This window comes from Betta splendens, chromosome 5, assembly GCF_900634795.4.
Source record: "Betta splendens chromosome 5, fBetSpl5.4, whole genome shotgun sequence".
NCBI classification, from domain to species: Eukaryota; Metazoa; Chordata; class Actinopteri; order Anabantiformes; family Osphronemidae; genus Betta; species Betta splendens.
The window spans coordinates 1,524,235-1,549,055 of record NC_040885.2 but is presented as its reverse complement, the minus strand read 5'-3'; the positions used below and the strand labels follow the sequence as shown (position 1 = coordinate 1,549,055).

Sequence of the window (24,821 nt, the reverse complement as noted above, 5' to 3'; positions counted from 1 at the left end):
GGCCACATGGACGGCAGGCCGGAGACCTACCCTCCCCACGAATGTGATCAAGCGAATGGTGTGGGTGGGAGAATGTATCTGAGAGTGCATTGGTTCACGTATGATTGACTAGTTTGTTGTGAGAGAGTCTGTGTGTGTTGATGTGATGATGTGTGTTGCACATGTGGATGGGTGTATGCGTCTGTGTTTGTGTGAGTTGGTATGCGTGTGGTGCGGTTGAAGTGTGGGGGGTCCGGTTTTTCGCCCGGGGTACGATGATCGTCTGCCTGGGTGGTCTCTTTTCTGCTGACCCCACCAATTGCTGGCCTTGTGCTGCAGGCCGCTGTAGCGCCAGGGGATGAGGTCGGGCCGATGGGGTAGGCCCCGCTCCGCCCGTGTGGGGGTGGTGGGCTGGGGGCGGGCCCCACTCTGGGCGCGGGGGCATCTTCTGGCGGGCTCCCTACGGACCGTGGGTCCTCGGGCTCTACTCTTTCAGGCCGACCCTCCCGCCGGGGGGAGTGTTTGCCCCTGGTTCTCATGGGGCGGACAGCGTTGACCCCCGGTGGCCCACTCTGGCCTCGGGTGCTGTCTCTGTGGCTGCTGCAGCTCTGCCTGGGGGGCTCTGTGTGGGCGGCTTGGGTCGCAACACCTGCCCTCCTGGAACTGAAGGTGTGTGGGCTCCCTGGCTGCTAGGATTCCTTCCTCTGCTTGCTGGATGGGCGTAGTGGCGGAGCCCCTCACATCACCCTGGCTTCCACAAGTGGCATTGTTCATGCACCAACGTCTGCCTCACCCTTTGGGTGAATAATGATAAGCTACAGCCTTACTAACCTTGTAGTAGGACACTTTCCAAATCCAACTGTAAGTATTATTGATACTTATCACTACCGATATGAATAATGTGTGAATATGGAATTTGTGGTGTTGTATGTCATGACTTTTATTAAGTAGTATGGGATATGTATAATAATGCACATATGTATGTATATTGTATGTATATGTTTGTATTAGTATGTGCACATACCTTAGCACTATTATTGGTATTAGTATTAATCTCCAAGGTAAACCACAGTACAAAAATTGTTTAGTTATAAATGTGTTAGCCTAAGGTACATCCATGCTTCTTATTTATTTATTTTTTTGCTCCGATTGTTTACTTAACAGATTTGCTTGGTTTCAGCAGCTGGTTGCACCCCTTATCCCCCCCCCCCCCCCACCCTCCCGCATACACACCCTAAAGCAGAAACCTAACCTGTCCACCAACACAGCAACATCACACACATTTTGGATTAGCTAAATAAACCATTAAATAAACCATAAATCAGGAAGAGTATATATATTCTATATATACTCTTCTTGTTAAAGCAAAGCTGTCCATCACAATATGGCATTCAGCGTAATATATGCTGCTTGCTTAACTGCTGGACAGAAAAAAAAAAAAAAAAAAAAAAAAAATACAAGAACAGTTTCACTGCCTATAGCCTCTTATGAATAACTTCCCTTCTATAGATTTTGGAGGGAAGTAAAAGTAAACATTCTCTATACATCAGCTTTCACAAGAAGGTACGTCAATAGCATCAAGCATGCATGAAGAATCTCACCTGAAAAGCCCTTAAGTCCTTGTTAACCTTCACACAGTGGAAAGAACATACAGACATGATAAGGATCTCTGGCTGGATCTTTTCTCTTAATTTCCTGTGCTGATGAAAACAAATAGAGAGATGCCATCATTCACTGCAGAGATATGATCACACTGGGCACAAATGTTTGTCAGTTTATGAAGTATTAATGAATTCTTGAGATGTAGAGGTGAGAGCTGTGTATTTGTTATTGTCAGAGTTACTGACATGCTGTGCAAAAAAACTTATTCAAAAGGAATTACATGTGCTGTATGTACAGGTTTGACAATTATATGTTAATAAAACCACCTGCAGTTTAGGTGATATGATGTCTGTATTAGACACAATTCCCAGGGGTTCATGTATGTATCATACTTTTTATATTTCAAACTAACTTAGGTGAATACTGTGTGTGTCACAACCTGGACTTTCATTTAACATTTCCTGTTTTATTTTGGTACTTCCTGTTTTGTTTTCTGGTCTTCCTTAGTTTTGCTTTTATTCATCCAGTCATGTGATTTACCAGCCGTTGTTAATTAGTAATCAGGTCATGCATTTAAACACCAGTACTCACCCCACTCATGTTGTTGCCTGTTTTGAACTAAGCCTGGAGAATTACTGCCCTTGCCTGATCCCTGTCTGCATCGTTGCTAACCTCTAAGTTTACCTGTGTACTGCCTGCATTAAACCTCCACAAACTGTATCTGCGTGCTGTGCATTTGGGTTCTTCATCCTCACTGCTGATTGTCAATCCTAATTGGTAATCCAATATGAGACATTTTGAAAAATGACAGTAACGAGTAAAACTACCATACCATAAAACTACCAACTACCATGGACCCAGCCAGCTGCTCTTTTGTTTTTTCTTTGTTCTAAGTAATTTGTGGTTTGTAGAATACGTTTTTGTTCTTGCCATGGCTTTTATCTGGCACCCGTCTCTTCCCCCGACGCCACTGTGGTCTCCAGCTCAGCCTGCATCAGCCAATGTGGCTCTACGTGCGTGCCTGTCGTCCAGCCACTTTAAGCTCCAGCGCAGCGGCCATCGTGCCCAGCTCATGTTTCTGCTCAAGCTTCAGTTGCTGCTGCTAATTCATGTCATGTCCAGCTCAAGCTCCCGCTACTGCCCAGCCAAGCCAAGCTACTGTCCAGCCAAGCCAGGCTTCAATTCTAATTCGTGGTGGCCCGGAAGAGGCCGCTTCCGGAGTCCCCTGGTAGCCTGGAAGAGGCCACGCTAACCCTAGTTCCTGTGCTCTCTATGCTCTTGTGTGCAGGTGTCTCTTGCAAAGTTCCTGGCGGTTCGTGGACGAGCACATCTGCTCCCGTTCCTGGTGGTCCAGAGAGGATCATGCCAGCCTCAGTCCCCGGTGGCCTGGAGTTGACCGCGCCAGCCCTGGTTCCTGTGCTCTCTACGCTCTGGTGTACAGGTGTCACTCCCTGGGTTTCTGGTGGTGCAGTGACGACCACGGCACCCTCAACTCCTGGTAGTTCGGTGACGATCATGTCAGTCTCCGCTCCTGGTGGTTCGCTGACGATCGCGCCTACCTCGGTTCCTGATGGTCCGGCGATGACTGCGTCTGCCTCGATTCCTGGTGGTCCTAGTGACCATCCCTGGTGGCTTTGTGCTCTCTTGCTGGGTGGGTGACCTCTGCTTTGTCGCTCCCTCCTCTGTTGTCGTCCGACCTCGACTCTCTGGACCATCCTCATCCAGGAGGACGTTGTCATTCCCCATGGGCTTATGGAGGCGTCTTGTTCAGATGCCAGCTCCCAAAGACTCTAGATTCATTCCTGGGCACTAAAGGTGCCATTCCGGCCCAGTGGCTGCTGGGCAGAAACTCCCCTCGTCTCATCCTCCTTGAGAGGATGGTTTGGACTTTGGACTGTGTTGTGCTCCCTTATGTTATGGACTTGCATCGTAGACTCTTGTGTATATCTTGATTCTGTCCCTGGTTCCCTTGTTTTTTGTTACTCATCCAGTCATGTGAATAACCAGCCGTTTTCAGTTAGTAATCAGGTCATGCATTTAAACCCCAGTACTCACTACACTCATTGCCAAATTGCCACGTTCCTTGTGTCAACTGTCCAGCATTCATTCCAGTAAGTCCTTCCATGTACCAGTTCTGTTTCTAATTTTTGACAGTGTCTTGTCTGCTCCCTGTCTGTGCTGTTTTGGACTGCCTGGTTTGAATTAAGTCTGGAGAATTACTGCCTTTGTCTGATCCCTGTCTGCATCGTTGCTATCCTCCAAGTTTACCTGTGTACCGACCTCTGCCTGTTTGACCAAGAGCCTGCATTAAACCTCCACTAACTATATCTGTGTGCTGTGTTGGCATTTGGGTCCTTCATCCTGATTCCTGACAGTGTGAACTTTGTCAGTCTTAATTGCTGATCCAATATGAGACATTTTGAAAAATGACAGTAGTGACGGGTAAAACTGCCATAGATATTTTTATGGTTATCTTCTTCTACAGATCTAAAGTTTTTACCAAATCATCTTCAAGCATTCATGCAATTTGTTTTCGATTATTTTTTTTAAATCCCTTCTGTCTCATCTTTGAATTTCTTATTTCAGTGCAAGAGTAGTCCGGTTTTACACATACATGCATGTAGTGGATTTACTATGACAAATCATTGTGCAGCCTAGACATCCATTATATTAATCAGCCACACCCTGTCTGCAGAGATGAAGCACCGCCCTGCTCCACACTCTCTCCGCAGGAGACTCCTTTACACCAGATTGACTCAATTTGTATTTTTTAGTTCCAGGCAATTAAATGTGAGTTTGTGTGTTGGGTTAAATAAGATCACTGAAAGTAATTACCAGTATCCGTCACTGCGTTTAGCACATATTTTTCATAAGATAAGTCTGCAACTACCAGTCTGCAGTTTTCTTTTATGAAATAAAGAACTGCTGAAGCATCATAATTTAAATGTACGTAGGAGAAATGATAACGGTTATCAAAAATAAAGAATGGATTAGTGGCCTGACAGAGCAGGTAGTGGATGTCATTAATAGGACAGAGGTGTGAGCTCTTATAAGGTTTTTTTGGGAATCTCCACCTGTGACATCTACTATTTGGTCTGCTGTGATTTATGTCGCAACTCAAAGCAAAGAAAAGACAAACTAGCCAATATTTATTCTGACTCTACAATAAAAAGTGAGTTGCTGTCCTATGCTGCTTTGCTTCCTGGACCATATACACGGTTCAACCAGGCCCACAGCAGAACACGAGCCAAGGTGGAGATGCCCATAGGCATCCTGAAGGCGAGGTTCCAGTGTCTGCGTGGCCTCAGGGTCAGTCCAGAGAGGGCATGTGACATTATAGTGGCGTGTGTGGTCCTTCACAACATTGCCACGATACGAAGAGAGAGCCAGCCTCCTTGTCCTGCTAAAGAGGACCAAGAGGATCCAGTTCACCAAGTGGACCACAGATGGAAGACTCTTAAGACAGATGATTTGTCAGAATCATTTTTATTAAAATGTTTCCGCACCAACAGTGCTCTTAATTTCTTCATGTCCTGAAACAGAAAATGGACCATTATATGCATTGCTTCACGCACCCACACTTCAAATTGTAACATTAATGTTCAGATAAAGTCCAAACCTTAAGGCGATGCTCCAGGATTTCGATTTCCAGTGTAGCCTTTTTAATGGTCAGTCTCTTCTCTAATTTAAGCTGTATAAGGTCCATTTCCGAATCATTCCTTTTAATTTGTTGTCGAAGATGGACCTTATACAGCTCCTTTGCTGGCAACTAAGAATGCATTAAAAAGGGAATATATATAGGTTAGAAAATCATATATTAATCCTTATGGGATGCAAATATAACTGCAGACACATTCTTACACTGCTTAGATTTTGTGAGGAGGTAGATGGACCCTCATCTGTTTTTAAATCTCCAGGAATGTTCTGTAAAATGACAATTTGTTACTCTCTAATGTTAAAAGGGATCATGTGTTGTGTTATAGTATGTATCAGACCTCTGGATTTAGGAGCACTGACCAATTCTGTTACAGCAGACGTGGTCTCTTCATCTTCATCCTACAGTGTAAATATGCAAGTATACAGTACTTTATCTGGCGATAAAACAAATAACTAAAAAGGTACCTGGCAACAAATGACTTACACATGTCACAAACTGCGTGCTTTCTGGAGGGTCCAATAACACAATCTGTCCGTCAGTAACTGCAAGACAATGCAGCCCATCAATGTAAAATAAAGTCAGAGTAATGCAACATTGTAGAAGCTTATGCAGCATATGCAGTTAAATTAAACAAGCCTACATACTACTGTTAAGCAGATTAAAAAATCCTAGTGACTGAGATAGTAGTTGATTTAAAGGCAGAATAAAACATAAACTAGAAAGTAATTTCTCGAGAAATTACGTGGGAGAGCTGATCTGCTGCCGCAACGATGACAAACGCTGATTAAGCTGCTGACGTCAAAAAGTTGACTACGGCAAAACGATGAAAATGAGAAAACGTTGACAAAGATTAAAACGATGACAAAAGATGGCGATTAAAAAGATGATGATTAAAAAGATGACCAAGGTCATACTATGACAATATTAAAGAGATGACAATGATTCAAAAGTTGACCACGGTTAAAAGATGTCAAAGATTAAAAGGTTGACCAATGTGCATTGTTGACAATCATAAATAAGCTGACTATCTTTTTGATTTGAAGAAAGTATTTGTAAATAATTACCTAACTGTGTAATATTTTAATAACTAGTAGAAATTTACCAGTAAGAAACAAAAATCTTGCCATTTAAGGTAATAAATTACATTGGTGCTTTTATTTTGAAAGGATTTAGAGGTTGTGTGTGGGCGATTACTAAACTATAAAATAGTCATTAGATAGTCATAATTTATCATTCAATAGCAAGAATAGCCCTATTAAAGCAAAAGATTTAGATTTAGCCCTTTCAGAATAAAAGCACCCTAATAAGTTTGAGTGGCTATTTACTGAACTCTAAAGTAGTCCCATTAACGATTGGTAAGTATTCAGAACCACAAATTTTTTTAATCAATCTTGCCATTAAAGGTAATAAATTGTAATTGGTGCTTTTATTTTGAAAGGAGTTAGAGGAAATGTGTGGGGGTAATAGCGTAACTGTCAATTAGTCTTTAATTACCCATTCAAAGGCAAAAACAGTGCAGTTAAAGCTAATAATTGGCATTGGTGCTTTTATTTTGAAAGGATGTAGAGGAAGCACGTGTGGGTAATTACTAAACTGTTAATCTATCTTTAAATAGCCATAATTACCCATCTAAAAGTTGAAATATTGCTATTAAAGCTAATTATTTGGCTTGGTGCTTTTATTTTGAAAGGATTTAGAGGAAGTGTGTGCTTAATTACTACACAATCCAATAGTGTAGTTGAGTAATCTGTAATAAGCATGGAACTGCTGTCTACACTGAGCATCAGGAGTTTGACCTGTCAGTGATATCTGCAGCTGCGCCGTCGCCATGGAGACGAAAGGCGGGAAAATCAGGCTCACTCTGCTCTGTAAAAGCAGAGTTTCACCCTGTATAAACAGGCTTGTTCCAGCTAAACCATGATAGTTATCACAAAAATTATTTCATTTTACGAGTCCCAAGGCTTCAATGAGCAAATGGTGTGAATTTTATGTTTGAGGATAAAAGCTTGTAGCCACAGTGGCAATTTCAAAATATGTCTCCTCTGTTTTTCTCCCCAGACGTCTGCCGAAAATTATCATTAGAGTCTATGGGAGAATTTCGGGATCTCTCTGCGCTTTGAGGATGATAGCGACTAAAGTATAGGTCTGAGGGTATATCCAGACACATCATTAGAAAGAAGACAAGTATGACTACGATTTAGTGAAGTAATTATGTTGATAGAGTAAAAATTGTGGCTGTAGTGACGAGTTAGAGACAGAAGTTCTGTCTTAAAAAGGCGCACCTTCTCACTGTAGCTGTGACATCACGCACTCTAACTGACCCAATACACACTAATGGAAAAGCTGAAAATTTAACAAAAACCACACCATATTTAAACGCTCACAAGTCGAAAACTATAAAAGACACGAGGAAGAACGCTGAAAGATGATAGACGCTTTTGACGTTGAAATGATGTTTCTACGCCAAAGTATGACGATGACAGAAGCTGACGAAAAGAGGCAAGTTGACAAAAAGTTGAACGATGATTCCCATAGACGACCATTATAAAAAAACGACGGAAAACGTTGAATAACGTTAAAAGTTGAAAAGCTGAAAACGTGAAAAATAATAGCCCCCATCTCCTAAAGACGACACACGTTTAGAAAGTTGAACGGCGATTCTACGACGAAGCGTTGAGACGATGAAAGCGACCGAAAAACGGGGCGAAATAATAATAATAAGAAAAATAAAGAGCGAAGATATCAATAGTGTGAGAGCTGTTCAGCTCTCCCACTAATTAGTACTACTGTGGTAAAATGTACATTTGACCGAATTACTTGGGTCGTGGGAGGTGGTGTGGGATGAAGTGCCCCCAGGAATGCCCTCGACCACTGGTCGCCCCTTATTCAGGGACAGAGCCAGCTCCTCAGATGGAGTGAGGGTAGGTGGTGGTGGCCCCCCACCTGTTCGACGAGCCTCTGCCTTCTTTCTATTGGCTACATTACAGAAAGAATACATTAAAACACGTTTAATACATAGATCTTGTAAATGTGTAATCAAATCTTACCTTTTGTAGAATGTTTTTGTGTTTCATCTTGACTTGGGACAGAATTCTTCTTGCTCCAGAAGGATTACAACTTATTAAACAAGAAAATTATCCAATATTATTCTAATCTTGTGAGAATGATAGTACAAACGATGTGGAAGTTGTGGAAGTCTTCTTGTGCTAGGTTCGACTCCTGGCTGGCTTGTACAATAGTACCAAGTCTGTTATTTTGCTGTGTCTCTGAAACATAGTGTGACTAAAACCATATTTAGTCAGAACAGGTCTTCAACTTTCCTGTACATGGGAAACATGTTATTGCTGGTAAAGTACACAATGTTGCCTAAACCCCAAACCAAGGCATTGTCAGCTGCCGTGATCGTATAGTGGTCAGTACTCTGCGTTGTGGCCGCAGCAACCCCGGTTCGAATCCGGGTCACAGCAATAGGTCCTCCCCTTGCGTCTCTGTTTTGGTGAAAGACTTTATTGGCATATATTTTATTTCTGTTGAAAAGCACAATGTTGCTCTAACCCCAACCAAGGCATTGTCAGCTGCTGTGATCTTGCTGTGATCAATACACTGCGATGTTGCCGCAGCAACCCCAAAGTCATGACAACAAGGCCTTAATGTAGGTGTTGGCTTTGGTGGTCACTGTGCAGCACACTCTCCGCCTTTGTTGCAAACTTTAAAACTACGCACACAACAACAATCTCAGTTTTGGGTGCCTACAATCTTCACAAGAAGTCAAATTGTCAAACCGCTAAACTATAGGAATGAAAGATCTTTGTCACTGTCTGCCATGAGAATAGAGTGCTATGACACCCAATCTAAGGTGTAAAAAGAGGGCTAGTGGCGCAATGGATAACGCGTCTGACTACGGCTCAGAAGATTCTAGGTTTGACTCCTGGCTAGCTTGTACAATAGTACCAAGTTTGTTATTTTGCTGTGTCTCTGAAACATAGTGTGACTAAAACCATATTTAGTCAGAACAGGTCTTCAACTTTCCTGTACATGGGAAACAGGTTATGGCCGCAGCAACCCCGGAGTCATGACAACAAGGCCTTAATGTAGGTGTTTGCTTTGGTGGTCACTGTGGAGCACACTCTCCGCCTTTATTGCAAACTTTAAAACTACGCACACAACAACAATCTCTGTTCTGGGTGCCTCCAATCTTCACAAGAAGTCAAAGTGTCAAACCGCTAAACTATAGGAATGAAAGATCTTTGTCACTGTATGCTATAAGAATAGTGTGCTATGACACCCAATCTGAGGTGTCAAAAGAGGGCTAGAGGCGCAATGGATAACGCGTCTGACCACGGATCAGAAGATTCTAGGTTCGACTCCTGGCTAGCTCGTACAATAGTAACAAGCTTGTTTTTTTGCTGTTTTTTGAAACATAGTGTGACTAAAACCATATTTAGTCAGAACAGGCCTTCAACTTTCCTGTACATGGGAAACATGTTATTGCTGTTAAAGGACACAATGTTGCCTAAACCCAGAACCAAGGCATTGTCAGCTGCCGTGATCGTATAGCGGTCAGTACTCTGCGTTGTGGCTGCAGCAACCCCGGTTCGAATCCGGGTCACGGCAATAGGTCTTCCCCTTGCGTCTCTGTTTTGGTGAAAGACTTTATTGGCATATATTTTATTTCTGTTGAAGAGCACAATGTTGCTCTAACCCCAACCAAGGCATTGTCAGCTACTGTGATCAATACTCTGCGATGTTGCCGCAGCAACCCCGAAGTCATGACAACAAGGCCCTAATGTAGGTGTTGGCTTTGGTGGTCACTGTGGAGCACACTCTCCGCCTTTGTTGCAAACCTTAAAACTACGCACACAACAATAATCTCAGTTCTGGGTGCCTGCAATCTTCACAAGAAGTCAAATTGTCAAACCGCTAAACTATAGGAATGAAAGATCTTTGTCACTGTCTGCCATAAGAATAGAGTGCTTTGCTTTGTTTTGAAACATAGTGTGACTAAAACCATATTTAGTCAGAATAGGCCTTCAACTTTCCTGTACATGGGAAACAGGTTATTGCTGTTTAAGGACACAATGTTACCTAAACCCGGAACCAAGGCATTGTCAGCTGCAGTGATCGTATAGCAGTCAGTACTCTGCGTTGTGGCCGCAGCAACCCCGATTCGAATCCGGGTCACGGCAATTGGTCCTTCCCTTGCGTCTCTGTTTTGGTGAAAGACTTTATTGGCATATATTTTATTTCTGTTGAAGAGCACAATGTTGCTCTAACCCCAACCAAGGCATTGTCAGTTCCTGTGATCAATACTCTGCGATGTTGCCGCAGCAACCCCGAAGTCATGACAACAAGGCCTTAATGTAGGTGATGGCTTTGGTGGTCACTGTGGAGCACACTCTCCGCCTTTGTTGCAAACTTTAAAACTACGCACACAACAACAATCTCAGTTCTGGGTGTCTGCAATCTGCACAAGAAGTCAAATTGTCAAACCGCTAAACTATAGGAAGAAAGATTTTTGTCACTGTCTGCCATGAGAATAGAGTGCTATGACACCCAATCAAAGGTGTAAAAAGAGAGCTAGTGGAGCAATGGATAACGCGTCTGACTACGGATCAGAAGATTCTAGGTTCAACTCCTGGCTACCTTGTTTAATAGTACCAAGTCCGTTATTTTTCTGTGTCTCTGGAACATAGTGTGACTAAAACCATATTTAGTCAGAACAGGTCTTCAACTTTCCTATACATGGGAAACATGTTATTGCTGTTAAAGGACACAATGTTGTCTAAACCCCGAACCAAGGCATTGTCAGCTGCCGTGATCCTATAGTGGTCAGTACTCTGCGTTGTGGCCGCAGCAACCCTCGTTCGAATCCGGGTCACGGCAATAGGTCCTCCCCTTGCGTCTCTGTTTTGGTGAAAAACTTTATTGGCATATATTTTAGTTCTGTTGAAGAGCACAATGTTGCTCTAACCCCAACCAAGGCATTGTCAGCTGCTGTGATCTTGCTGTGATCAATACTCTGCGATGTTGCCGCAGCAACCCCGAAGTCATGACAACAAGGCCTTAATGTAGGTGATGGCTTTGGTGGTCACTGTGGAGCACACTCTCCGCCTTTGTTGCAAACTTTAAAACTACGCACACAACAATAATCTCAGTTCTGGGTGCCTGCAATCTTCACAAGAAGTCAAAGTGTCAAACCGCTAAACTATAGGAATGAAAGATCTTTGTCACTGTCTGCTATAAGAATAGTGTGCTATGTCACCCAATCTAAGGTGAAAAAGAGGGCTAGTGGCGCAATGGATAACGCATCTGACTACGAATCAGAAGATTCTAGTTTCGACTCCTGGCTAGCTCGTTCAATAGTACCAAGTCCGTTATTTTTCTGTGTCTCTGGAACATAGTGTGACTAAAACCATATTTAGTCAGAACAGGTCTTCAACTTTCCTAAACATGGGAAACATGTTATTGCTGTTAAAGGACACAATGTTGCCTAAACCCCGAACCAAGGCATTGTCAGCTGCCGTGATCGTATAGTGGTCAGTACTCTGCGTTGTGACCGCAGCAACCCCGGTTCGAATCAGGGTCACGGCAAGAGGTCCTTCCCTTGCGTCTCTGTTTTGGTGAAAGACTTTATTGGCATATATTTTATTTCTGTTGAAGAGCACAATGTTGCTCTAACCCCAACCAAGGCATTGTCAGCTGCTGTGATCTTGCTGTGATCAATACTCTGCGATGTTGCCGCAGCATCCCCGAAGTCATGACAACAAGGCCTTAATGTAGGTGTTGGCTTTGGTGGTCACTGTGGAGCACACTCTCCACCTTTGTTGCAAACTTTAAAACTACGCACACAAAAACAATCTCAGTTCTGGGTGCCTCCAATCTTCACAAGAAGTCAAATTGTCAAACCGCTAAACTATAGGAATGAAAGGTCTTTGTCGCTGTCTGCCATAAGAAAAGTGTGCTATGACACCCAATCTGAGGTGTCAAAAGAGGGCTAGTGGCGCAATAGATAACGCGTTTGACTACAGATCAGAAGATACTAGGTTCGTCTCCTGGCTAGCTCTTTTAATACTACTAAGTCTGTTATTTTTCTGTGTCTCTGGAACATAGTGTGACTAAAACCAAATTTAGTCAGAACAGGTCTTCAACTTTCCTGTACCTGGGAAACAGGTTATTGCTGTTAAAGGACACAATATTGCCTAAAGCCAGAACCAAGGCATTGTCAGCTGCCGTGATCGTATAGCGGTCAGTACTCTGCGTTTTGGCTGCAGCAACCCCGGTTCGAATCCGGGTCACGGCAAGAGGTCCTACCCTTGCGTCTCTGTTTTGGTGAAAGACTTTATTGGCATATATTTTATTTCTGTTGAAGAGCACAATGTTGCTCTAACCCCAACCAAGGCATTGTCAGCTGCTGTGATCTTGCTGTGATCAATACTCTGCGATGTTGCCGCAGCATCCCCGAAGTCATGACAACAAGGCCTTAATGTAGGTGTTGGCTTTGGTGGTCACTGTGGAGCACACTCTCTGCCTTTGTTGCAAACTTTAAAACTATGCACACAACAACAATCTCAATTCTGGGTGCCTCCAATCTTCACAAGAAGTCAAATTGTCAAACCGCTAAACTATAGGAATGAAAGGTCTTTGTCGCTGTCTGCCATAAGAAAAGTGTGCTATGACACCCAATCTGAGGTGTCAAAAGAGGGCTAGTGGCGCAATGGATAACGCGTCTGACTACGGATCAGAAGATTCTAGGTTCGTCTCCTGGCTAGCTCATTTAATACTACTAAGTCTGTTATTTTTCTGTGTCTCTGGAACATAGTGTGACTAAAACCATATTTAGTCAGAACAGGTCTTCAACTTTCCTGTACCTGGGAAACAGGTTATTGCTGTTAAAGGACACAATATTGCCTAAAGCCAGAACCAAGGCACTGTCAGCTGCCGTGATCGTATAGTGGTCAGTACTCTGCGTTGTGGCCGCAGCAACCCCGGTTCGAATCCGGGTCACGGCACTAGGTCCTTCCCTTCCGTCTCTGTTTTGGTGAAAGACTTTATTGGCATATATTTTATTTCTGTTGAAGAGCACAATGTTGCTCTAACCCCAACCAAGGCATTGTCAGCTGCTATGATCTTGCTGTGATCAATACTCTGCGATGTTGCCGCAGCAACCCCGAAGTCATGACAACAAGGCCTTAATGTAGGTGTTGGCTTTGGTGGTCACTGTGGAGCACACTCTCCGCCTTTGTTGCAAACTTTAAAACTATGCACACAACAACAATCTCAATTCTGGGTGCCTCCAATCTTCACAAGAAGTCAAAGTGTCAAACCGCTAAACTAAAGGAATGAAAGATCTTTGTCACTGTCTGCTATAAGAAAAGTGTGCTATGACACCCAATCTGAGGTGTCAAAAGAGGGCTAGTGGCGCAATGGATAACGCGTCTGACTACGGATCAGAAGATTCTAGGTTCGACTCCTGCCTGGCTCGTACAATAGTACCAAGCATGTTTTTTTGATGTGTTTTGAAACATAGTGTGACTAAAACTATATTTAGTCAGAACAGGCCTTCAACTTTCCTGTACATGGGAAACATGTTATTGCTTTTAAAGGACACAATGTTGCCTAAACCCAGAACCAAGGCATTGTCAGCTGCCGTGATCGTATAGCGGTCAGTACTCTGCGTTGTGGCTGCAGCAACCCCGGTTCGAATCCGGGTCACGGCAAGAGGTCCTACCCTTGCGTCTCTGTTTTGGTGAAAGACTTTATTGGCATATATTTTATTTCTGTTGAAGAGCACAATGTTGCTCTAACCCCAACCAAGGCATTGTCAGCTGCTGTGATCTTGCTGTGATCAATACTCTGCGATGTGGCCGCAGCAACCCCGAAGTCATGACAACAAGGCCTTAATGTAGGTGTTGGCTTTGGTGGTCACTGTGGAGCACACTCTCTGCCTTTGTTGCAAACTTTAAAACTATGCACACAACAACAATCTCAATTCTGGGTGCCTCCAATCTTCACAAGAAGTCAAATTGTCAAACCGCTAAACTATAGGAATGAAAGGTCTTTGTCGCTGTCTGCCATAAGAAAAGTGTGCTATGACACCCAATCTGATGTGTCAAAAGAGGGCTAGTGGCGCAATGGATAACGCGTCTGACTACGGATCAGAAGATTCTAGGTTCGACTCCTGGCTAGCTCATTTAATACTACAAAGTCTGTTATTTTTCTGTGTCTCTGGAACATAGTGTGACTAAAACCATATTTAGTCAGAACAGGTCTTCAACTTTCCTGTACCTGGGAAACAGGTTATTGCTGTAAAGGACACAATGTTGCCTAAACCCAGAACCAAGGCATTGTCAGCTGCCGTGATCGTATAGTGGATCGTACTCTGCGTTGTGGCTGCAGCAACCCCGGTTCGAATCCGGGTCAAGGCAATTGGTCCTTCCCTTGTGTCTCTGTTTTGGTGAAAGACTTTATTGGCATATATTTTATTTCTGTTGAAGAGCACAATGTTGCTCTAACCCCAACCAAGGCATTGTCAGCTGCTGTGATCTTGCTGTGATCAATACTCTGCGATGTGGCCGCAGCAACCCCGAAGTCATGACAACAAGGCCTTAATGTAGGTGTTGGCTTTGGTGGTCACTGTGGAGCACACTCTCTGCCTTTGTTGCAAACTTTAAAACTATGCACACAACAACAATCTCTGTTCTGGGTGCCTCCAATCTTCACAAGAAGTCAAAGTGTCAAACTGCTAAACTATAGGAAAGAAAGGTCTTTGCCACTGTCTGCTATAAGAAAAGTGTGCTATGACACCCAATCTGAGGTGTCAAAAGAGGGCTAGTGGCGCAATGGATAACGCGTCTGACTACGGATCCGAAGATTCTAGGTTCGACTCCTGGCTGACTACTACAAGAGTACCAATCCTGTTTTTTCGCTGTGTTTTGAAACATAGTGTGACTAAAATCATACTTAGTCAGAACAGGTCTTCAACTTTCCTGTACATAGGAAACAGGTTATTGCTTTTAAAGGACACAATATTGCCTAAACCCCGAACCAAGGCATTGTCAGCTGCCGTAATCGTATAGTGGTCAGTACTCTGCGTTGTGGCCGCAGCAACCCCGGTTTGAATCCGGGTCAGGGTAATTCGTCCTCCCCTTGCAGCTCTGTTTTGGTGAAAGACTTTATTGGCATATATTTTATTTCTGTTGAAGAGCACAATGTTGCTCTAACCCCAACCAAGGCATTGTCAGCTGCTGTGATCTTGCTGTGATCAATACTCTGCGATGTGGCCGCAGCAACCCCGAAGTCATGACAACAAGGCCTTAATGTAGGTGTTGGCTTTGGTGGTCACTGTGGAGCACACTCTCTGCCTTTGTTGCAAACTTTAAAACTATGCACACAACAACAATCTCAATTCTGGGTGCCTCCAATCTTCACAAGAAGTCAAATTGTCAAACCGCTAAACTATAGGAATGAAAGGTCTTTGTCGCTGTCTGCCATAAGAAAAGTGTGCTATGACACCCAATCTGAGGCGTCAAAAGAGGGCTAGTGGCGCAATGGATAACGCGTCTGACTACGGATCAGAAGATTCTAGGTTCGACTCCTGGCTAGCTCATTTAATACTACAAAGTCTGTTATTTTTCTGTGTCTCTGGAACATAGTGTGACTAAAACCATATTTAGTCAGAACAGGTCTTCAACTTTCCTGTACCTGGGAAACAGGTTATTGCTGTAAAGGACACAATGTTGCCTAAACCCAGAACCAAGGCATTGTCAGCTGCCGTGATCGTATAGTGGTCAGTAATCTGCGTTGTGGCCGCAGCAACCCCGGTTTAAATCCGGGTCACGGCAATTGGTCCTTCCCTTGCGTCTCTGTTTTGGTGAAAGACTTTATTGGCATATATTTTATTTCTGTTGAAGAGCACAATGTTGCTCTAACCCCAACCAAGGCATTGTCAGCTGCTGTGATCTTGCTGTGATCAATACTCTGCGATGTTGCCGCAGCAACCCCGAAGTCATGACAACAAGGCCTTAATGTAGGTGTTGGCTTTGGTGGTCACTGTGGAGCACACTCTCCTGCCTTTGTTGCAAACTTTAAAACTATGCACACAACAACAATCTCATGTTCTGGGTGCCTCCAATCTTCACAAGAAGTCAAATTGTCAAACCGCTAAACTATAGGGAATGAAAGGATCTTTGTCACTGTCTGCTATAAGAAAAGTGTGCTATGACACCCAATCTGAGGTGTCAAAAGAGGGCTAGTGGCGCAATGGATAACGCGTCTGACTACGGATCAGAAGATTCTAGGTTCGACTCCTGGCTGGCTACTACAAGAGTACCAAGTCTGTTATTTTTCTGTGTCTCTGGAACATAGTGTGACTAAAATCATACTTAGTCAGAACAGGTCTTCAACTTTCCTGTACATAGGAAACAGGTTATTGCTTTTAAAGGACACAATATTGCCTAAACCCAGAACCAAGGCATTGTCAGCTGCCGTAATCGTATAGTGGTCAGTACTCTGCGTTGTGGCCGCAGCAACCCCGGTTTGAATCCGGGTCACGGTAATTCGTCCTCCCCTTGCAGCTCTGTTTTGGTGAAAGACTTTATTGGCATATATTTTATTTCTGTTGAAGAGCACAATGTTGCTCTAACCCCAACCAAGGCATTGTCAGCTGCTGTGATCTTGCTGTGATCAATACTCTGCGATGTGGCCGCAGCAACCCCGAAGTCATGACAACAAGGCCTTAATGTAGGTGTTGGCTTTGGTGGTCACTGTGGAGCACACTCTCTGCCTTTGTTGCAAACTTTAAAACTATGCACACAACAACAATCTCAATTCTGGGTGCCTCCAATCTTCACAAGAAGTCAAATTGTCAAACCGCTAAACTATAGGAATGAAAGGTCTTTGTCGCTGTCTGCCATAAGAAAAGTGTGCTATGACACCCAATCTGAGGTGTCAAAAGAGGGCTAGTGGCGCAATGGATAACGCGTCTGACTACGGATCAGAAGATTCTAGGTTCGACTCCTGGCTAGCTCATTTAATACTACAAGTCTGTTATTTTTCTGTGTCTCTGGAACATAGTGTGACTAAAACCATATTTAGTCAGAACAGGTCTTCAACTTTCCTGTACCTGGGAAACAGGTTATTGCTGTAAAGGACACAATGTTGCCTAAACCCAGAACCAAGGCATTGTCAGCTGCCGTGATCGTATAGTGGATCAGTAATCTGCGTTGTGGCCGCAGCAACCCCGGTTCGAATCCGGGTCACGGCAATTGGTCCTTCCCTTGCGTCTCTGTTTTGGTGAAAGACTTTATTGGCATATATTTTATTTCTGTTGAAGAGCACAATGTTGCTCTAACCCCAACCAAGGCATTGTCAGCTGCTGTGATCTTGCTGTGATCAATACTCTGCGATGTGGCCGCAGCAACCCCGAAGTCATGACAACAAGGCCTTAATGTAGGTGTTGGCTTTGGTGGTCACTGTGGAGCACACTCTCTGCCTTTGTTGCAAACTTTAAAACTATGCACACAACAACAATCTCTGTTCTGGGTGCCTCCAATCTTCACAAGAAGTCAAAGTGTCAAACCGCTAAACTATAGGAATGAAAGATCTTTGTCACTGTCTGCTATAAGAAAAGTGTGCTATGACACCCAATCTGAGGTGTCAAAAGAGGGCTAGTGGCGCAATGGATAACGCGTCTGACTACGGATCAGAAGATTCTAGGTTCGACTCCTGGCTGGCTCCTACAAGAGTACCAATCCTGTTTTTTCGCTGTGTTTTGAAACATAGTGTGACTAAAATCATACTTAGTCAGAACAGGTCTTCAACTTTCCTGTACATAGGAAACAGGTTATTGCTTTTAAAGGACACAATATTGCCTAAACCCAGAACCAAGGCATTGTCAGCTGCCGTGATCGTATAGTGGTCAGTACTCTGCGTTGTGGCCGCAGCAACCCCGGTTTGAATCCGGGTCACGGTAATTCGTCCTCCCCTTGCAGCTCTGTTTTGGTGAAAGACTTTATTGGCATATATTTTATTTCTGTTGAAGAGCACAATGTTGCTCTAACCCCAACCAAGGCATTGTCAGCTGCTGTGATCTTGCTGTGATCAATACTCTGCGATGTGGCCGCAGCAACCCCGAAGTCATGACAACAAGGCCTTAATGTAGGTGTTGGCTTTGGTGGTCACTGTGGAGCACACTCTCTGCCTTTGTTGCAAACTTTAAAACTATGCACACAACAACAATCTCTGTTCTGGGTGCCTCCAATCTTCACAAGAAGTCAAAGTGTCAAACCGCTAAACTATAGGAATGAAAGATCTTTGTCACTGTCTGCTATAAGAAAAGTGTGCTATGACACCCAATCTGAGGTGTCAAAAGAGGGCTAGTGGCGCAATGGATAACGCGTCTGACTACGGATCAGAAGATTCTAGGTTCGACTCCTGGCTGGCTACTACAAGAGTACCAAGTCTGTTATTTTTCTGTGTCTCTGGAACATAGTGTGACTAAAATCATACTTAGTCAGAACAGGTCTTCAACTTTCCTGTACATAGGAAACAGGTTATTGCTGTTAAAGGACACAATATTGCCTAAACCCCGAACCAAGGCATTGTCAGCTGCCGTAATCGTATAGTGGTCAGTACTCTGCGTTGTGGCCGCAGCAACCCCGGTTTGAATCCGGGTCACGGTAATTCGTCCTCCCCTTGCAGCTCTGTTTTGGTGAAAGACTTTATTGGCATATATTTTATTCCTGTTGAAGAGCACAATGTTGCTCTAACCCCAACCAAGGCATTGTCAGCTGCTGTGATCTTGCTGTGATCAATACTCTGCGATGTTGCCGCAGCAACCCCGAAGTCATGACAACAAGGCCTTAATGTAGGTGTTGGCTTTGGTGGTCACTGTGGAGCACACTCTCCGCCTTTGTTGCAAACTTTAAAACTACGCACACAACAACAATCTCTGTTCTGGGTGCCTCCAATCTTCACAAGAAGTCAAATTGTCAAACCGCTAAACTATAGGAATGAAAGATCTTTGTCACTGTCTGCCATAAGAATAGAGTGCTATGACACCCAATCTAAGGTATAAAAAGAGGGCTAGTGGCGCAATGGATAACGCGTCTGACTACGGATCAGAAGATTCTAGGTTCGACTCCTGGCTAGCTCGCTTAATAGTACCAAGTCTGTTATTTTTCTGTGTCTCTGGAACATAGTGTGACTAAAATCATACTTAGTCAGAACAGGTCTTCAACTTTCCTGTACATAGGAAACAGGTTATTGCTTTTAAAGGACACAATATTGCCTAAACCCCGAACCAAGGCATTGTCAGCTGCCGTAATCGTATAGTGGTCAGTACTCTGCGTTGTGGCCGCAGCAACCCCGGTTTGAATCCGGGTCACGGTAATTCGTCCTCCCCTTGCAGCTCTGTTTTGGTGAAAGACTTTATTGGCATATATTTTATTCCTGTTGAAGAGCACAATGTTGCTCTAACCCCAACCAAGGCAATGTCAGCTGCTGTGATCTTGCTGTGATCAATACTCTGCGATGTTGCCGCAGCATCCCCGAAGTCATGACAACAAGGCCTTAATGTAGGTGTTGGCTTTGGTGGTCACTGTGGAGCACACTCTCCACCTTTGTTGCAAACTTTAAAACTACGCACACAACAACAATCTCAGTTCTGGGTGCCTCCAATCTTCACAAGAAGTCAAATTGTCAAACCGCTAAACTATAGGAATGAAAGATCTTTGTCACTGTCTGCCATAGGAATAGAGTGCTATGACACCCAATCTATGGTGTGGAAAGAGGGCTAGTGGCGCAATGGATAACGCGTCTGACTACGGATCAGAAGATTCTAGGTTCGACTCCTGGCTAGCTCGCTTAATAGTACCAAGTCTGTTATTTTTCTGTGTCTCTGGAACATAGTGTGACTAAAATCATACTTAGTCAGAACAGGTCTTCAACTTTCCTGTACATAGGAAACAGGTTATTGCTGTTAAAGGACACAATATTGCCTATAGCCAGAACCAAGGCACTGTCAGCTGCCGTGATCGTATAGTGGTCAGTACTCTGCGTTGTGGCCGCAGCAACCCCGGTTCGAATCCGGGTCACGGCACTAGGTCCTTCCCTTGCGCCTCTGTTTTGGTGAAAGACTTTATTGGCATATATTTTATTTCTGTTGAAGAGCACAATGTTGCTCTAACCCCAACCAAGGCATTGTCAGCTGCTGTGATCTTGCTGTGATCAATACTCTGCGATGTTGCCGCAGCAACCCCGAAGTCATGACAACAAGGCCTTAATGTAGGTGTTGGCTTTGGTGGTCACTGTGGAGCACACTCTCCGCCTTTGTTGCAAACTTTAAAACTACGCACACAACAACAATCTCAGTTCTGGGTGCCTCCAATCTTCACAAGAAGTCAAATTGTCAAACCGCTAAACTATAGGAATGAAAGATCTTTGTCACTGTCTGCTATAAGAAAAGTGTGCTATGACACCCAATCTGAGGTGTCAAAAGAGGGCTAGTGGCGCAATGGATAACGCGTCTGACTACGGATCAGAAGATTCTAGGTTCGACTCCTGGCTAGCTCGTACAATAGTACCAAGCATGTTTTTTTGATGTGTTTTGAAACATAGTGTGACTAAAACTATATTTAGTCAGAACAGGCCTTCAACTTTCCTGTACATGGGAAACATGTTATTGCTTTTAAAGGACACAATGTTGCCTAAACCCAGAACCAAGGCATTGTCAGCTGCCGTGATCGTATAGCGGTCAGTACTCTGCGTTGTGGCCGCAGCAACCCCGGTTCGAATCCGGGTCACGGCAATAGGTCCTCCCCTTGCGTCTCTGTTTTGGTGAAAGACTTTATTGGCATATATTTTATTTCTGTTGAAGAGCACAATGTTGCTCTAACCCCAACCAAGGCATTGTCAGCTGCTGTGATCTTGCTGTGATCAATACTCTGCGATGTGGCCGCAGCAACCCCGAAGTCATGACAACAAGGCCTTAATGTAGGTGTTGGCTTTGGTGGTCACTGTGGAGCACACTCTCTGCCTTTGTTGCAAACTTTAAAACTATGCACACAACAACAATCTCAGTTCTGGGTGCCTCCAATCTTCACAAGAAGTCAAATTGTCAAACCGCTAAACTATAGGAATGAAAGATCTTTGTCACTGTCTGCCATAAGAAAAGTGTGCTATGACACCCAATCTGAGGTGTCAAAAGAGGGCTAGTGGCGCAATGGATAACGCGTCTGACTACGGATCAGAAGATTCTAGGTTCGACTCCTGGCTAGCTCATTTAATACTACAAAGTCTGTTATTTTTCTGTGTCTCTGGAACATAGTGTGACTAAAACCATATTTAGTCAGAACAGGTCTTCAACTTTCCTGTACCTGGGAAACAGGTTATTGCTGTTAAAGGACACAATGTTGCCTAAACCCAGAACCAAGGCATTGTCAGCTGCCGTGATCGTATAGTGGTCAGTACTCTGCGTTGTGGCAGCAGCAACCCCGGTTTGAATCCGGGTCATGGCAATTGGTCCTTCCCTTGCGTCTCTGTTTTGGTGAAAGACTTTATTGGCATATATTTTATTTCTGTTGAAGAGCACAATGTTGCTCTAACCCCAACCAAGGCAATGTCAGCTGCTGTGATCTTGCTGTGATCAATACTCTGCGATGTTGCCGCAGCATCCCCGAAGTCATGACAACAAGGCCTTAATGTAGGTGTTGGCTTTGGTGGTCACTGTGGAGCACACTCTCCGCCTTTGTTGCAAACTTTAAAACTACGCACACAACAACAATCTCAGTTCTGGGTGCCTCCAATCTTCACAAGAAGTCAAATTGTCAAACCGCTAAACTATAGGAATGAAAGATCTTTGTCACTGTCTGCCATAAGAATAGAGTGCTATGACACCCAATCTACGGTGTAAAAAAGGGCTAGTGGCGCAATGGATAACGCGTCTGACTACGGATCAGAAGATTCTAGGTTCAACTCCTGGCTAGCTCGTTTAATAGTACCAAGTCTGTTATTTTTCTGTGTCTCTGGAACATAGTGTGACTAAAACCATATTTAGTCAGAACAGGTCTTCAACTTTCCTGTACCTGGGAAACAGGTTATTGCTGTTAAAGGACACAATATTGCCTAAACCCAGAACCAAGGCATTGTCAGCTGCCGTGATCGTATAGTGGTCAGTACTCTGCGTTGTGGCCGCAGCAACCCCGGTTCGAATCCGGGTCACGGCAATTAGGTCCTTCCCTTGCCGCTCTGTTTTGGTGAAAGACTTTATTGGCATATATTTTATTTCTGTTGAAGAGCACAATGTTGCTCTAACCCCAACCAAGGCATTGTCAGCTGCTGTGATCTTGCTGTGATCAATACTCTGCGATGTTGCCGCAGCAACCCCGAAGTCATGACAACAAGGCCTTAATGTAGGTGTTGGCTTTGGTGGTCACTGTGGAGCACACTCTCCGCCTTTGTTGCAAACTTTAAAACTACGCACACAACAACAATCTCTGTTCTGGGTGCCTCCAATCTTCACAAGAAGTCAAATTGTCAAACCGCTAAACTATAGGAATGAAAGATCTTTGTCACTGTCTGCCATAGGAATAGTGTGCTATGACACCCAATCTGAGGTGTCAAAAGAGGGCTAGTGGCGCAATGGATAACGCGTCTGACTACGGATCAGAAGATTCTAGGTTCGACTCCTGGCTAGCTCGCTTAATAGTACCAAGTCTGTTATTTTTCTGTGTCTCTGGAACATAGTGTGACTAAAATCATACTTAGTCAGAACAGGTCTTCAACTTTCCTGTACATAGGAAACAGGTTATTGCTTTTAAAGGACACAATATTGCCTAAACCCCGAACCAAGGCATTGTCAGCTGCCGTAATCGTATAGTGGTCAGTACTCTGCGTTGTGGCCGCAGCAACCCCGGTTTGAATCCGGGTCACGGTAATTCGTCCTCCCCTTGCAGCTCTGTTTTGGTGAAAGACTTTATTGGCATATATTTTATTCCTGTTGAAGAGCACAATGTTGCTCTAACCCCAACCAAGGCAATGTCAGCTGCTGTGATCTTGCTGTGATCAATACTCTGCGATGTTGCCGCAGCATCCCCGAAGTCATGACAACAAGGCCTTAATGTAGGTGTTGGCTTTGGTGGTCACTGTGGAGCACACTCTCCACCTTTGTTGCAAACTTTAAAACTACGCACACAAAAACAATCTCAGTTCTGGGTGCCTCCAATCTTCACAAGAAGTCAAATTGTCAAACCGCTAAACTATAGGAATGAAAGATCTTTGTCACTGTCTGCCATAGGAATAGAGTGCTATGACACCCAATCTATGGTGTGGAAAGAGGGCTAGTGGCGCAATGGATAACGCGTCTGACTACGGATCAGAAGATTCTAGGTTCGACTCCTGGCTAGCTCGCTTAATAGTACCAAGTCTGTTATTTTTCTGTGTCTCTGGAACATAGTGTGACTAAAATCATACTTAGTCAGAACAGGTCTTCAACTTTCCTGTACATAGGAAACAGGTTATTGCTTTTAAAGGACACAATATTGCCTAAACCCCGAACCAAGGCATTGTCAGCTGCCGTAATCGTATAGTGGTCAGTACTCTGCGTTGTGGCCGCAGCAACCCCGGTTTGAATCCGGGTCACGGTAATTCGTCCTCCCCTTGCAGCTCTGTTTTGGTGAAAGACTTTATTGGCATATATTTTATTCCTGTTGAAGAGCACAATGTTGCTCTAACCCCAACCAAGGCATTGTCAGCTGCTGTGATCTTGCTGTGATCAATACTCTGCGATGTTGCCGCAGCATCCCCAAAGTCATGACAACAAGGCCTTAATGTAGGTGTTGGCTTTGGTGGTCACTGTGGAGCACACTGTCCGCCTTTGTTGCAAACTTTATACCTACGCACACAACAACAATTTCAGTTCTGGTTGCCTCCAATCTTCACAAGAAGTCAAATTGTCAAACCGCTAAACTATAGGAATGAAAGATCTTTGTTACTGTCTGCCATTAAAATAGAGTGCTATGACACCCAATCTAAAGTGTAAAAGAGGGCTAGTGGCGCAATGGATAACGCGTCTGACTACGGATCAGAAGATTCTAGGTTCGTCTCCTGGCTAGCTCATTTAAAGCTACTAAGTCTGTTATTTTTCTGTGTCTCTGGAACATAGTGTGACTAAAACCATATTTAGTCAGAACAGGTCTTCAACTTTCCTGTACCTGGGAAACAGGTTATTGCTGTTAAAGGACACAATATTGCCTATAGCCAGAACCAAGGCACTGTCAGCTGCCGTGATCGTATAGTGGTCAGTACTCTGCGTTGTGGCCGCAGCAACCCCGGTTCGAATCCGTGTCACGGCACTAGGTCCTTCCCTTCCGTCTCTGTTTTGGTGAAAGACTTTATTGGCATATATTTTATTTCTGTTGAAGAGCACAATGTTGCTCTAACCCCAACCAAGGCATTGTCAGCTGCTGTGATCAATACTCTGCGATGTTGCCGCAGCAACCCCGAAGTCATGACAACAAGGCCTTAATGTAGGTGTTGGCTTTGGTGGTCACTGTGGAGCACACTCTCCGCCTTTGTTGCAAACTTT

General features: G+C 44.1%; 18 non-coding genes across 18 annotated transcripts; all 18 read left to right on the top strand.

Annotated features, from left to right (window-relative positions):
- Positions 1–12,939: 12,939 nt before the first annotated feature.
- On the top strand, positions 12,940–13,012 carry trnar-acg (transfer RNA arginine (anticodon ACG)). The gene has a single exon. It is a non-coding gene; the product is annotated as a tRNA-Arg (tRNA).
- Positions 13,013–13,176: 164 nt separating this feature from the next.
- Positions 13,177–13,248, top strand: trnah-gug (transfer RNA histidin (anticodon GUG)). Its single transcript has one exon. It is a non-coding gene; the product is annotated as a tRNA-His (tRNA).
- Positions 13,249–13,648: 400 nt separating this feature from the next.
- Positions 13,649–13,721, top strand: trnar-acg (transfer RNA arginine (anticodon ACG)). Its single transcript has one exon. It is a non-coding gene; the product is annotated as a tRNA-Arg (tRNA).
- A 635-nt stretch (positions 13,722–14,356) lies between these two features.
- On the top strand, positions 14,357–14,429 carry trnar-acg (transfer RNA arginine (anticodon ACG)). Its single transcript has one exon. It is a non-coding gene; the product is annotated as a tRNA-Arg (tRNA).
- Positions 14,430–15,772: 1,343 nt separating this feature from the next.
- On the top strand, positions 15,773–15,845 carry trnar-acg (transfer RNA arginine (anticodon ACG)). The gene has a single exon. It is a non-coding gene; the product is annotated as a tRNA-Arg (tRNA).
- A 1,348-nt stretch (positions 15,846–17,193) lies between these two features.
- On the top strand, positions 17,194–17,266 carry trnar-acg (transfer RNA arginine (anticodon ACG)). The gene has a single exon. It is a non-coding gene; the product is annotated as a tRNA-Arg (tRNA).
- A 635-nt stretch (positions 17,267–17,901) lies between these two features.
- Positions 17,902–17,974, top strand: trnar-acg (transfer RNA arginine (anticodon ACG)). Its single transcript has one exon. It is a non-coding gene; the product is annotated as a tRNA-Arg (tRNA).
- A 1,344-nt stretch (positions 17,975–19,318) lies between these two features.
- On the top strand, positions 19,319–19,391 carry trnar-acg (transfer RNA arginine (anticodon ACG)). Its single transcript has one exon. It is a non-coding gene; the product is annotated as a tRNA-Arg (tRNA).
- A 636-nt stretch (positions 19,392–20,027) lies between these two features.
- Positions 20,028–20,100, top strand: trnar-acg (transfer RNA arginine (anticodon ACG)). The gene has a single exon. It is a non-coding gene; the product is annotated as a tRNA-Arg (tRNA).
- Positions 20,101–20,264: 164 nt separating this feature from the next.
- Positions 20,265–20,336, top strand: trnah-gug (transfer RNA histidin (anticodon GUG)). Its single transcript has one exon. It is a non-coding gene; the product is annotated as a tRNA-His (tRNA).
- A 400-nt stretch (positions 20,337–20,736) lies between these two features.
- On the top strand, positions 20,737–20,809 carry trnar-acg (transfer RNA arginine (anticodon ACG)). Its single transcript has one exon. It is a non-coding gene; the product is annotated as a tRNA-Arg (tRNA).
- A 163-nt stretch (positions 20,810–20,972) lies between these two features.
- trnah-gug (transfer RNA histidin (anticodon GUG)) lies at positions 20,973–21,044 on the top strand. Its single transcript has one exon. It is a non-coding gene; the product is annotated as a tRNA-His (tRNA).
- A 400-nt stretch (positions 21,045–21,444) lies between these two features.
- On the top strand, positions 21,445–21,517 carry trnar-acg (transfer RNA arginine (anticodon ACG)). Its single transcript has one exon. It is a non-coding gene; the product is annotated as a tRNA-Arg (tRNA).
- Positions 21,518–22,152: 635 nt separating this feature from the next.
- On the top strand, positions 22,153–22,225 carry trnar-acg (transfer RNA arginine (anticodon ACG)). The gene has a single exon. It is a non-coding gene; the product is annotated as a tRNA-Arg (tRNA).
- Positions 22,226–22,389: 164 nt separating this feature from the next.
- trnah-gug (transfer RNA histidin (anticodon GUG)) lies at positions 22,390–22,461 on the top strand. Its single transcript has one exon. It is a non-coding gene; the product is annotated as a tRNA-His (tRNA).
- Positions 22,462–22,862: 401 nt separating this feature from the next.
- On the top strand, positions 22,863–22,935 carry trnar-acg (transfer RNA arginine (anticodon ACG)). The gene has a single exon. It is a non-coding gene; the product is annotated as a tRNA-Arg (tRNA).
- A 636-nt stretch (positions 22,936–23,571) lies between these two features.
- trnar-acg (transfer RNA arginine (anticodon ACG)) lies at positions 23,572–23,644 on the top strand. Its single transcript has one exon. It is a non-coding gene; the product is annotated as a tRNA-Arg (tRNA).
- A 635-nt stretch (positions 23,645–24,279) lies between these two features.
- trnar-acg (transfer RNA arginine (anticodon ACG)) lies at positions 24,280–24,352 on the top strand. The gene has a single exon. It is a non-coding gene; the product is annotated as a tRNA-Arg (tRNA).
- Positions 24,353–24,821: the final 469 nt, after the last annotated feature.